This window comes from Adiantum capillus-veneris, chromosome 11 (genome assembly GCF_014529385.1).
Source record: "Adiantum capillus-veneris isolate H3 chromosome 11, ASM1452938v2, whole genome shotgun sequence".
Taxonomy (NCBI): Eukaryota; Viridiplantae; Streptophyta; class Polypodiopsida; order Polypodiales; family Pteridaceae; genus Adiantum; species Adiantum capillus-veneris.
In genome coordinates this window covers 152,450,292-152,463,952 of record NC_140941.1, presented here as the reverse complement: position 1 = coordinate 152,463,952, position 13,661 = coordinate 152,450,292, and the positions used below count along the sequence as shown (strand labels likewise).

The 13,661-nt window shown below is 45.7% G+C and overlaps 1 pseudogene; it reads left to right on the top strand.

Annotated features, from left to right (window-relative positions):
* Positions 1 to 1,754: 1,754 nt before the first annotated feature.
* Positions 1,755 to 2,607, top strand: LOC147448251 (uncharacterized; annotated as a pseudogene).
* Positions 2,608 to 13,661: the final 11,054 nt, after the last annotated feature.

Genomic DNA, 13,661 nt, shown 5'->3' with positions numbered 1-13,661 from the left:
CCTATTGGTTGGCCACCCAAGGGGTCCAATAGTAATTTAGGAGATTTAATTAATTGATTTAGCATTTATCTAGCCCTCTCTCTCAAAGGGGAAAGGGGGAACACTTGTCTCAAGGCTACCCCTACTACTTGTAATGCCTCCTGCTCATGATTGGCTAGGCCTGGAGGGGTCCAATGAGCTTCAAGCATGAGCTACAAGGGGGGGTCGACCCAAGAAAGCTAGGGGGATGCTTAGGGGGTATACTCACACACACACACACACTCTCATTGTGTGCCATGCAAAGTGCAAGAGCTCCCTCTCATTCTCCAAGCAAGTGGAGGTTGAGAGCCTACACCAACACTCATGGCTATGGAGTGCAAATCCAACCAAGAGCCATGCTTCAATGCTTAAGCTTGCCATCTCCTTCTTCTTCATTAATATGCTATTATGTATGCTAGCAACAAGAGTATGATAAGTGAGAAACTAATTCTTTCTCCTATGAAATGTTTCTTCTTCCTCTTCCCTACCCTCATTCCCTGCTAGCTCTCTCCACCTTCGAAGGTGTTTGAGGTCTTGGGACGGAGGCTTGGGATAGTTAATGCTTTCCACAAAGTTTATGTTATGTTTGTGATGCATGAAGATTTCCATCTTCATTGCATCACCTAGGTCACAAGGAACACAAAGACTGTATTGTAACAAGTCTCTCTTAATGGGAGAAATCATAATACAAATGCCTATTGGAGGGGGGACCGGCTCCACATAGATCCGGTCCTCAACTGTTGTCATGTTCTCTAAATTCTCTCTCTTGCAAAAGTCTTGTTCATGCCAAGTTAACTAATTGCTATGATTATGTTGCTATCTTCAATTATGTTCACCCGTTATGCTCACAAAGTTATTTCTCAAAAGTACTCTCATTAATTTCCGCTATTCTCAAGTTAAATAGGCCAATTCCATTACATGTATCCTTTTCCCATCCCATCAGTGGTGCCCCCACTGAGGACCTACTGATTGCTCCTCGGTGAAGTTTGAAAGGCTAAAGATGATGCATGATATTGACTTGGTGCTTGGTGGAGAAGAAGAGGCTGCAGATTGGTTTTCCGATCTGGAGCTATACCTGCTACAGTTGAGAATTCGTGGACATGAAGCCGAATTGAAGGCCCTACCATTGGTTCTACAAGGATGAGCCAAAGCCTGGTTTGAAGGATTGAAGGTTGCAGATCGTCAGTTTGATGAGAGAGATTCGCAAACAGTTTGTTGAAGCTTTTTAAAAGCGGGTTTCTCCATCCGACTTGGGTGAGCAATTGAGCAAGCTCAAATAGGATGTAAGTAAAGATTTTGCTTTGTTTTTGGGTAAATTTGAATCTATTTGGGGGAGATTAGCTGTTATTACATGTGTGCAAAATGGAGACCATTTCAAGCGAGAGCAGTTTCTAGCTTGCTTGCATCCGCAAATCAAAGAGATGGTCGAGTGCGGTGGTACAGAGGACTATGAGCAAATGGTTTTCTTGGCAAAGGCAAAGAAGAAGCTGGAGATGGGCTTGTTGAAGCCGGCAGACTATGGATATAGCTCGACAGTGGAGTTGCGTCATGCCATGAAGCCAAAGGGGAGTTCAAGCGTCAAAGAGGTAGCCACTTTGCCATTGGTAAGCCATTCTGATCATTCATTTCAGTTTGTACCTCCAATTTTTTGTGCTGCTATAGAAGAGTCGGTTAGCCCGGCTAGCAAGGATGCGGTCTTGGTCGAAGCGAGTATGCATGAAGAATCAAAGGAAGCTATGGGTCAGAGCTCGCAGGAAAAAGTTTGAAGATGTTGGCAAAGAAATGGTCAAAACTGTGCAGGAAGAAGCTAGCCCGGGGGTTGGGCAACCTTGCCATACTGCGTGTATTGAAGAGCGGAAGTGCATTCCAGAAGGTGTTGGTGATGTCGACCTACCAGGAGATGAGGTAATAGATCATGGCTTTCTCTTTCACTTAGCAGATGATATGGTCATACAAGAAGTCCTTGAAGACCAGGGTAGTGTTCAAGCAAAGGTAATTGAGCAATCCAATTTTCTCTTGGATGATGTGGTTGAAGATTAAGTATCAAAGGTTGTGGCGGACAAAGATCGGCATGGTGAGTCAGGTATGGAGTGTATGCCATTGGAAGAACCTACAATAGAGGGTATGCTTGGAAAACATGCAGGCTTGGATATGTAGCAGGTGGAGGCAAATTGCAGTGTATTGCTACTTTATGCTATGCTATGCATACATATGGTGCTGAAGGTTGCTCTACGAGTATCTTTGTGTCAGTTGCCAGGTTTTTTTGATATGGGGTCTGCTATGGAAAGCTCTCATGCAGATGAGACGATGATGGTGTATGGTGTAGATGCTTCACAGGTTGGTTTACAGGCTTGTTTTGTATATGAAGCTAGCGTATGGATACAGGGAATTGAAGATCGATGTTATGCCAAGCTTCACGAGAGGCTTGTTCTCGGGTTTACAGGTGCAGGAAAAAGGTTGATTATGCATGTACTATGGACGCATGGCTGTGCCCAATGCCATGTATTTGATCCCGGTGGAGTTTGCATCACAGTTAGGAGAGCCTATGGCTTTCCATTTGACCCAAGCGGGTGCTACGGTAGACATTGAAGCTCTCTATCTATCTACTAGATTCACTCTATCTATCTACTCCTTCATGTAAATACTATCTATCAGCTTCTTATTATGCAACGCTACTTTACCTAAATAGTGCTACGGTTGAGCATGAATGCTCAAGGAGGGGTTGGGCAATGATGGTACAGCCCAACTGTGTCGACCCATGGAGGTGCAAGAAGTCCATGCATGGCGGTTTGCAGGTAAGTGGCAGGTACATTGGGCAAGTATTTGATGGTGGTAGGAGACAGGTACACCGGGATGGAGCACTTGCTTGAAGAAGTTGCGAGGGTTTCTTGCTATTACAAGTGACAGAAGAAAATGTTGATATCCCAAGATTGGGAACGAGACATGGGGTGCTGGACACAGGGTCTATGAGGTTGGTGATATTGGATTTTGAGCGCAACGGTCATCTCGATCACCACCTCTCTAGGCAAAGATCTCGTCACCCGGGGACCATTCTTGTGGAGCAATCCTTGTTTATTTACAGGCCATAAAGACTTGGAGCTTTATTTTGATAGCACTATGGCATGTGCGCGAAGTCGAAGCGAGCGGCCAACTATAAGCATGCCCATTGGCTTGGTTCAAAAGAGAGTCAAGGTGTGAACCTAGCTTGAAAACACAAGGGATCGTTTTGATCCAAGTGGTAGAGGGTTCGGGGCCCGAGCTTCCAAAGCAAGGTCAGATATTGGCTGCGGGTTGCATCCGGTGGGAGTGGCCGCTAAGTCGCATGATAAGTTTTTTCTTTAAAGCTTGCCATGCTTTTTTTTTTTTTTAACGAGGGCGAGCTGCAGTCGACAGGAGGAAGGTGCGCCATCTGTTGGGCTGCATGGGGAGAGAGCGCTGAATGGAGAAGGCTCTGCAGACCCACGAGTTGGGCTAGGCCAGAAGCGGCAGGTGCTTAGAAGGGGCCCACGCAGTTCACAGAGGAAGGGAGGGCTGAGCTCAGAGGAGGTGAGCAGGGTCGCCATCTGTGGTGAGGGGGCAGCTCGTTATGCAGGAAAGAAGGAGGGGGATTGGCTTGTGAGAGGCCGCTAGGGCAAGGACTAACTGGAGGGGACGACTTCAGGGGGTGAAGGAAAGTGGCCACGGGCCAGTGATCTATGCAGGGGATTGGAGAGACCACCAAGGGAGGGCCGGGAACAGCAAAGGGCCGCCTTGCAGAGATGGGGAGGAGCTGCAGTAGGGGCTGAGGGCCACGGGGTGGCATGCCTGGAGGGAGGTCTCCATGGCACCACGGAGCAGAGCTTAGGGAGGTGAAGGGGCTAGGATGAGGGGTCCCACATGCTGGAAGGGCCGCTAAAGCGCCGCTCAGGAGAAGGAGGCCATGAGCTGCATGGGGAGGGAACCTCGGTGGTGAGCAAGCAGGGCCAACCGGCTGTGGAGGAGGGCTGATTGAGAGCCCCTATGTGCAAAAGGCGCCAGAGGTGGCGGGTTGGTTGAAGTCGCAGAGGAGCAAGGTGGGCCGCCTTGTGGTGAGCAGGGACAAGGAGGGCTCGTAGCAAGGACGGGGAGAGCCGCTCCAGAGGGAAAAGGTGGTGGGGGCTGCAAAGCCGCCAGTTGAGAAGGGGGAGCATGAGGCCTCGTGCAGTTGACGAGGGAGTCAGGTGATGGTGCTACTGAGGGGGAACAACACCATAAACAAGGGAGGCCTTTGATTATTGCAAGGGGAGGGCTGCCTTGGGGTAGTCTATGGAAAGAAGAAGCCGCCAGGAGGAGCCTAGGAAGGCGGTCAGTAGGGAAGGCAAGTTCGGGAGCAAGGGAAGAACCTCCAGGGTTTTGTGTAAGGGTGAAGGAAGCGTGGATGCTGCATTGTGCACAGGCGATAGCCTGCATCATTGTTCTGAGGTTTTTATGCATAAGTGAACTTACGGTTGTTAGTTGGCTCCAATCTATTCTTCGTCTTGTCTTTTGCCAAAGATTCGTGGTAGCTGCGGCTCCAGATAGTATGTGTGTCTCTGCAAAGAGAGAGGGGCAGAGATTGTGTGAGTGAAATCTTGGGGGTGGTCGAGACGTTTCTCGTCTCTCGGTGTGAGTGCATTCACAGGTTGGGGAATTATAGGAATCCATTGGTGTCGAGATCTGAGGGTTTGCATATGGATTTATTGTACTGAAGTGTTCATGTGGTGGGTAGTCGTGATTGTTGGAGGGTGGTGTGTGTTGTGAAGGTCGGCAGATAGTGTGCATGTGTGTGTGATTCTGTGTGAGTAGGGGTGCAGACTATTACCTTGGTCTATAGAGAGGTAGTGTATTGTGTGCAGGGATGTTGTATTCTTTTCCCCCATCCCAACGAGCTCGTTCCTCTGTTGATGGCAGCATCCCCACGGGCATCATGTGTCTTCTTTCCCTCAAAAACAGACGCTTGTTGTATGGATCAACTAAGCTCTCCCGGTCTTTAAAACCTGCAGCCAGAACCTTAGCTGTGTAGGACATGCATGAAGTAGGGGCTTTTGATTGCTTGGCACCCATACCCAATGCCAAAGACGCATAGAGCAAACTGTTTCTCAATCAGAATTTATCTTTCTGCATTTAGTGGGAGGGGTGCCCACCACACAATCTTGTAATAACTTTCATTGCAAACAGTGGGAACTTTGCATTGTCCTCGGAGTATTCCTTGTGGTATATTATGATCTACAAAAAAATAGTAATGAATTTATGGGTCGTAAGTGAGACGAATACAATTTCCAAGTACTTGAATTGTTTCTACAAATCTTTTTGTGGTTGAAACGCCCGATGTAGTGAGATAATGCCGCATCCTTGCGTTGGACTCTAGTGACAAGCCCTTGCCGTGAGCCTCCCGCTCTTCTAAGGAAACTATCGTCATACACTAGCACCTGTCAACAAAAAGATTGATCATGATATTTTATCACTGGACCATCTCCAATACCATTTGAATGCCTTTAAAAATTATCATCTGATTCTCGTTCATTTCTAGCATCGACCTTCCCCACAAGTGAATAGACTGATTATTCATTACCTGAGCTCTGGGTGCCACGGGCCTACCCATGTTTTCCAAGCCGAGTTGTTTTTTTGTCGCTTGAAACTTCTCATCTATTGGCAAATTGGCCTCTCTGGACTTCCCTTCAGTGAATGTATCTTTTGATCAGCTGCCATCCTAAAGTAAACTATGAGTCGTGGACAGCTGTGTCAATAAGATATTGGCCCACTCCATCATCATCCACAAATCCCATGTCTGCCTCACAAAAATTTGCAATTGCAGCTAGGCAGTAGTCCTCTCATATATTCAGTTCATGCATGATATCTGTGAGCAGAACATAGTGGGTGTCGCCCGCCATAGCCAAGCTGGGAGCGCAATTCAGAGGCAAAGTCACTTCCTTATTTGGGCTTTCTTGCTTGCACCCTATTGCTGCATCCGCAAGAGAAGCAAGAGTTAAGCCCGCATCAAACGTTTCCTTTAATACCTCTACCCACTCTTCTTCTGAGTCAAACTGCACCCCCACATCCTCTACCTCTTCCTTCGGCGCCAATGGAAAACTACCGAAAGTTGTGACTGGGAAGTCTCTGGCTCACCATCCGCGCGTCTGCAAGTATAAGCCCAGAGGATTCACCATGGATAACTTACGGCACCACGTAAGTGCAGTGGAGGGGGGCTTTTTTACAAGCTACATAAGTGTATAAGTTAGGGGCAGGCACCCAGTAATTTATCTCCCAAGCATAAAAATAAGGAAGGGGGGTATCATATTTATGGGGAGAAGGGGGGGGGGGGGGGGGGGGACCTGATCCAGGTTGATTACTTGTAATGATTGGTCACCAGTGTGCACTAAAACTTGAATGAGTTTTGGGGAAGCTTTTTATCATTCACACATCAAATTTTGCATCCAACCGTTCATAGATAAGGACTGATTCTGAGTAGGTCAAGGGTTGATTTACACCAGCGTTGGATGGGTGAGAAATGGATGAATAGCCCGAGTGTAGGATGATCGGGCATTTTGAGAGTCAAACTAAGGCACATTTAGGGCATGTCTAGTTATCAACACAAATGGTTTCTTAATACGTTGCCAGTCACTATGCTACACACTCTTTGACTAGTTTTACTCAATTAGATTATGTGAGACCTAAATTTTATATGTAAGATAGGGGTATGATAGTTTTCTTCATTGATTGATGTATAAGCGTAGAAAGGGGGGTCATATTTCGTAATCTGAGTCGTATATAGGGGTTTTATCAAAGTTGTCCGCTCGTAGGTGGCGTCCCGTTTTGTATATAGAGTGAATCCCCGGGAGTATAAGTAACAGACAAACCCGTGGTAGAATTCCACTAAGTGACACTTTTTGAAGTGCTTCATACACCTGTCTTGTACAAGCAGTACATTGGAGGGACACTTTTTTAGACAGCGATTCAGGCTCCTTGAAGCACTCTTGTCAGGGTCAAGGTCGACTGGGTGCACATATCTCATGCCATCAACTGTCATGGAATTGTCACAAATGACTGCCTCATACTGTTGCAAATGGGTTTGTAGGTACTCAAATGAGCAATCTATAATCCTCTGTATAGAAAACTTTGCATTAAACATTCCTGATAGTTCTGGTGCACGGTGATGATCACGGGAGTTGTTTAAGAACGTGAATAGTTTTTCTTCACATGTATCCTCGCCCACAACATATGTCTCCAGGACTATGATCCCCATGACTGAAAGAAAAAGCAAGGTAAAACTACTATTCAAAATTGGTATGTATTTGGTGTCATAACCAAGCGAATATTGAGCCTCGAGTATCCCTCAAGGTCTCTATTCACTTGGTTCTATCCCATGCGCTAATGTGATAATTGGTGACATCACTTGAGTCAAAACCAGGCAAATAGGGGCCCCAAGAATCACCGAAGGGCCCTATTTACTTGGTTCTGACCCAAGTTGAATTTTCGTTGTACCCACTATGTCTGTCTCCAGGACTATGATCCCCCCATGATTGAAAGAAAACGCAAGCCAAAACTACTATTCAAAATTGGTCTATATTTGGTGTCATAACCAAGCAAATATTGAGCCTCGAGTATCCCTCAAGGTCTCTATTCGCTTGGTTCTGTCCTGTGCGCTAATGTCATAATAGGTGACGTCACTTGAGTCAGAACCAGGCGAATAGGGGCCCAAGAATCTCCGAAGGGCCCTGTTTGCTTAGTTCTGACCCAAGTTGACTTTCCGCTGTACACACATCCATTTGGAACAAGTGGATTAATTAGAACATAACATTTAATGTTATCAATAATAGATATATAGGCCTACTCACTAACTATGCCCAAACATAACATTGAATAACAACTCAGGCACGGTCACATAAGGAGTAATTATTCCAACCATGCGGTGTAAGACTTCTAATCTAACCCTAACGACCACTCTTTGGCCCTAAGAGTGTTGTCCCCATTGTGCTCTAACCTCGTAATGCAGTGGCTTCGGTGTGCACACAATTAACAGCACACAAGAAGAGGGGGGGGGGGGGGGGGAGAGAGAGAGAGAGAGAGAGAGAGAGAGAGAGCCTTTCTCTGCAATATCCAGTGGTGCCAAGTTGAATGGTGATGTTGCAGTCCGTTGAGAGCAAGAACCAGAAGGTGGCGACAGTGATGGCGACACGGCAGCAAAGGACTCAAACCAGTGGAGGTCGCTCAACGCAGGATCACTAGAGGTGGCCAAGGGAAATAGTGCAGAAAAGTCAAAGGCAATGGCAATCTGTTTGTTCTACTTGGAGATGGAGATGGTGGCTGCAAGGGCGATTGGCGTCTGACTCTAAATGGTCACACGTAAAATACACGTGGGTTGCGCTCAAGGACAACCAGTAATAAATGGGCTCAGATTCCCATGCAGTACGATCTACCAACCACAATCTTGGGTGTAATCTTGAGATGGAGATGGTGTCTGCAAGGGCGATTGGCGTCTGACTCTAAATGGTCACTCGTAAAATGCACGTGGGTTGTGCTCAAGGACAACCAGTAATAAATGGGCTCAGATTCCCATGCAGTTTGATCTACCAACCACAATCTTGGGTGTAATCATGCGCATAAGTGAAGTTGTCACCCTCGCCGAGGTAAGCATTCTAAGTTTAGAGACAGTACCCCCGCCAAACATTTTAGCTATATATACCCTCGCCCCAGATGAGTGCTCTTTTGCCTCTTTTTGCATCCTCTACTATCCATCATTTTAACTCTACCCCCGTCGACGCTACGCGGTAAGCAAACCATCTCTTTTGTGCTCCCAACCCTTTTTGCGCATCTCCTCTTACTCTCTAGTGCTCCTCCTTTCTGCGCATCCTCCTCTTACTCCTGTTTTGCAGTGCTTTAGTGACACAGAACTCTACACACAGTGAAGAGGTATGCTACTACACTTTTGTGCACTTGTATTAGTACCAAGCAAATAAGGGAAGGTAAACCATGTTTGTTGCACCTGTTCGCTTGGTACTGACCATTGTATTTTTTAATGATGTTTTCTATTGCACTTTTTTGAGGTCAGTACCAAGTGAATAAGGAAAGGCAAACTTTGTTCGATGCACCTGTTCGCTTGGTACTGACTTTGGAAAATATAAATAATGTTTTCTATTACACTTTTTTGAGGTCAGTACTAAGAAAATAAGGGAAGGTAAACCCTGTTTATTGCACCTGTTCTTTTTTAACCAAATACGCGTTTTGAATTTATAAGGGAGAAGCAAAATTATAACTTAACACTCATGGAGGGGAATGAGGGTTAGAAAGCACTAGGGACAGGCCCAAAGGCTAAGTTTCAGACTTTACAAAAAGTGGTCTACTAATTTCCAGGGGATACAGCTGGCAATAAACAGTTAGAAGTTAATCCTTTTTCTTCACAGCCAGTCTATCTCTTCTAGAAGCTTTTTGGCAAAGTTCAGGGCTTCCTCATATTTACTGGCTAGCTCAAGCACTTCATCCTTCATCTCCTGTACCCAATTATAGATAACATCTAGAGAGCCATTCTCGGCGAACCAATGCCTGCAGGTCTTCAACCCTTCTTGCATCGAGAGAGTCTTTGAGGATTGAGACTCGTGCATGTAGATCCTCATTTGTTCCAGCTTGAGGTTAGCATCCTGCATAGAGCATCTAGCAAATAAGATCTTCAAACTAGGAGCTTGAAAAAAGGGGACCAAAAAGGAAAAGAATTTCTGAGCTTCCAAGGGTTGGTACTAAGGGGGAAAGGATGGCGGTGTTGGTTTGGCAGTTGAGGCACGCAAAATTACCAGCGGCTTACCTCGAGGATTGACTCCCGTGTTGATAGCATCCACTCCCGGGCTCTGTCGGTGGAGAACGTTAAGGATACCATCGGGGGAGGACCAATAGGGGACCTCATGAGGAGGGCCCGGATGCAGTCCTATTGGCGCTGTGGGAGTGTCCATTCGAAAGGCATCACCACTTTTCCAAGCTTCCTGTAGTTGCTCTGCGAAACCTTGAGGGAGGTTCTGAAAAAACTGTTGGTTAAATAGACTAGACGCACATGCCTGAAAAGCAAGGCCTAGGTTATGGCTAATGAGTGGTCTGAGAGGCGATGGGTTGGAGTACCGCCATGTGTTTTCATGAGATGTAGACGTGGGAGGGAGAAGCAGTGGTACTACCCCCCCCTAGATTAGGGGAGGTGATGGGAGGGCACGACATGACAGTTAGGTCAGCATGGACTCATCTTGAGTTCAATGGAGCTATCATTCATCTACTTCACATTGGTATTTTGTTGCACCTGTTCTCTTGCTATTACATTTTTTTGACGTCAGTACCAAGCAAAAAAGGGAAGGCAAAATCTATTCAATGCACCTTTTCGCTTGGTACTGACCTCAAGGAATATAAATGATGTTTGCTATTACACTATTTTGAGGTCAATACCAAGCGAATAAGGGAAGGCAAACTCTTTTCGATGCACCTGTTTGCTTGGTATAGTGACCTCAAAAAATATAAATGATGTTTGATATTACACTTTTCTGAGGTCAGTACCAAGCGAATAAGGGAAGGCAAACTCTATTCAATGCACCTGTTCGCTTGGTATTGACCTCAAAAAATATAAATGATGTTTGCTATTACACTTTTGTGAGGTTAGTACCAAGCAAATAAGGGAAGGCAAACTCTGTTCGATGCACCTGTTCGCTTGGTATTGACCTCGGAAAATATAAATGATGTTTGTTATTACACTTTTCTAAGGTCAGTACCAAGCAAATAAGGGAAGGCAAACTCAGTTCGATGCACCTGTTCTCTTGGTACTGATCTTGGAAAATGTAAATGATGTTTGCTATTACACTTTTCTGAGGTCAGTACCAAGCAAATAAGGGAAAGAAAACTCTATCCGATGCACATGTTCGCTTGGTACTGACCTCGAAAAATATTAATGATGTTTGCTATTACACTTTTGTGAGGTGAGATCCAAGCGAATAAGGGAAGACAAACTCTGTTTGATGTACCTGTTCGCTTGGTACTGACTATTTGTGAAATGTTGAGTCCCCTGTGCTGACAAATGACATGTCTGTTATGCTATTTATAGAGATGTCTCGTGCAAAGGCCACGCCTAGAAGGGCAGCAGGTGACGCTTTGAATGCTCAAGCAAGAAGAAGCCGATATGAGGCGCACAAAGGTGTACTACAAGAGCTGCGAAGGATCGAACAACACGTTCAACCGGCTATTCCACATCTTCCTTTCTAGCGAGTAGTACAAGAGATTTGTGAGCAGTGGAAAGTTGGCATGCGATGGGCCAGCAGTGCACTTCTCTATCTTTAAGAAATTGCAGAACACTACCTTGTTGAATTCTTCAGTGATGGATATATACTAGCTGTCCATGCACACCGCACAGCTATCATGCCGCGGGATTTTGACACTCTTTGGAGACTGTGCTTCTGCTAAGATGGGCTGCTTCAGCCAGTACCTATCTGGGATATGAGAACAATGGATATTTTGAACATACCCCCTCTCCATCCTCGTGCACGACAGACAGAGTCTTCTAGGGCTGAATTAAACAGCAGAAGGACACGATCACGGGTCGAGAGAAACGACACATATGGACAGGCTGCGACAGCCTCAGAGGGGCATGAGCAAGTCAGGGTGGACCCCGAGGCAGTCATGGAAGAAACAGAGACAGTTATGGAGGAGCGAGCTAGACCGCAAAATGAGCAAGGCATGGAGGATCCGAAGCCAGTAAGGGAGGATAACAATGAGGGGCATGAGCAGGCCAGGGCCACAGAGAGGAATGACACAGATGGGCAAGCTGATGAGGGGCATGAGCAGGCGAGGGTGGACCCTGAGGAATTTATGGAGGAACCAATATTGAAGGAAAATGAGCAAGGCATGGAGGATCCGGAGCCTGTGCCTATAAGGGACGATTCTTTGCCTGTAAGGGAGGACCATGTGCCTATTAGGGAGTCCCATGTGCCTATTAGGGAGGAGCCTGAGGCAGCCATGGATGAAGCTCAAGAAAGTCAAGGGAAAGGCTCTGCTTCACAAGGGCCATCCAACGAGGAGCCTTTATCAGATGAGTCGATTATTTTAGAGCAAATCAACGAAGAGAACGAAGAGGAGTTGCAAGTTTTGATCAGCATAGTGCCTCTGCATGTGTAACATTTAATGGCCTAGTAACTTGTGTTTAGCGGAAAATAGCATGAACGTAGTGAGCATTTCATTAGAATATCTTCTTAGTGAGAATAACAAGAGTGCTTGGCTGGAGAGAGCAACAAAAATCATAACACCTAGTTAGAGAGCATGAACAATACTTCAAAAGAGAGAGAAATTAAGCAATTGACAACAGTTGAGGACCGGATTTGCATGGAGCCGGGCCCCCCTCCAAAAGGCTTTGTATTATGGTTTCTCCCATCAAGAGAGTAATTTAACAATACAATTTCTTGTGTTCCTTCAATACTAGATAGTGCAATGAAGATGGAAACTTCGTGCACTATGCAAAACACTTATCAAACACAACATCAATTCCCTCATGGTCTCAGACCCAAGACCTCACACACCTTCGAAGATGGTGAGAGCTAGTGGGGTATGAGAGTACATTGAGAGGAAGAAGGAGTATTCTTACGAGAAAGATGTACATATCCTCACATAATCACTCATATTAGCATAGCTTATCTTAGTAATTATCATGGTAAAGGAAATGAGCATTCAATGAAGCTTGGATCTTGGTTGGATTTGCATCACAAAGCCAAGAGTTGTTGGTGTAGCCTTCCTTCTCACAAGCTTGGAGTAGGTGATAAGCTTTCCATTAAAGCTTGAGAAGGAGAGAGAGACTTCTTTACTTCACACATGACATTGTGTGAGTGTGTGTGTGATAATGCCTTGTAAGAATCAGCCCCCTCTCTCTCTTGGTCGACCCCTCTTACTATTTTCTCTTCCTAGCATCCTATTGAACCTCCCCAGGCTTAGCCAATGGTAATTAAGCCGCATAAGTGATAGCCTTCTTACATGTGTCCCCCTTTCCCCTTTTATGAGAGCTTTAGGTAATTAATAAATGCAACTAAACTCTCAATGGACCCCTTTGCCTCCTGGCCAATAGGAATAAAGCAAGCCATTGGGCTGTTGAATACTCATTGGTCCCCTTGGGAGACTATCCAATAGTCTTCTAGAGAGCTTACTTCTTATTGGTTCTTTTATTAAGTGTTTTTAAATTAATTAAACTAGATTTACTCTAGCCTAATTCTCGTTGGTCCACCTCCAAGGCCATCCAATAGGAATTGGGTACACCTTGTGGGCATCTGGGCTAGGGAGCTGACATGTGTCCCTCATTCCCTTTGTGTAAAGGGATTTTGTGTGTGTATGTGTGTGTTTCTCTCTCATCCCCTACTTGCAAGGCTTGCCCCCTCCTATGTAGGGATTGCCAAAGACTTTTGGGACACACACAAGGCATCCAATTCCCCCAATGTTTGACCTTTGGACACTACCTTTGAATTTTGAAACCTTAGCATTTTGGAAGTCTTAATGGACTGAACCTTAGGGTCTTTTAAGCCCATTATTGCACATGGATCTTTTAGAGATGGCCCCCCCTTTGGATCCCTATTTTCCCTCCTCATTAAAAAATTTCAGAGGTCATTTGGAGGGCCATATGAAGAGAGAGAATAATAGAGCGCGTC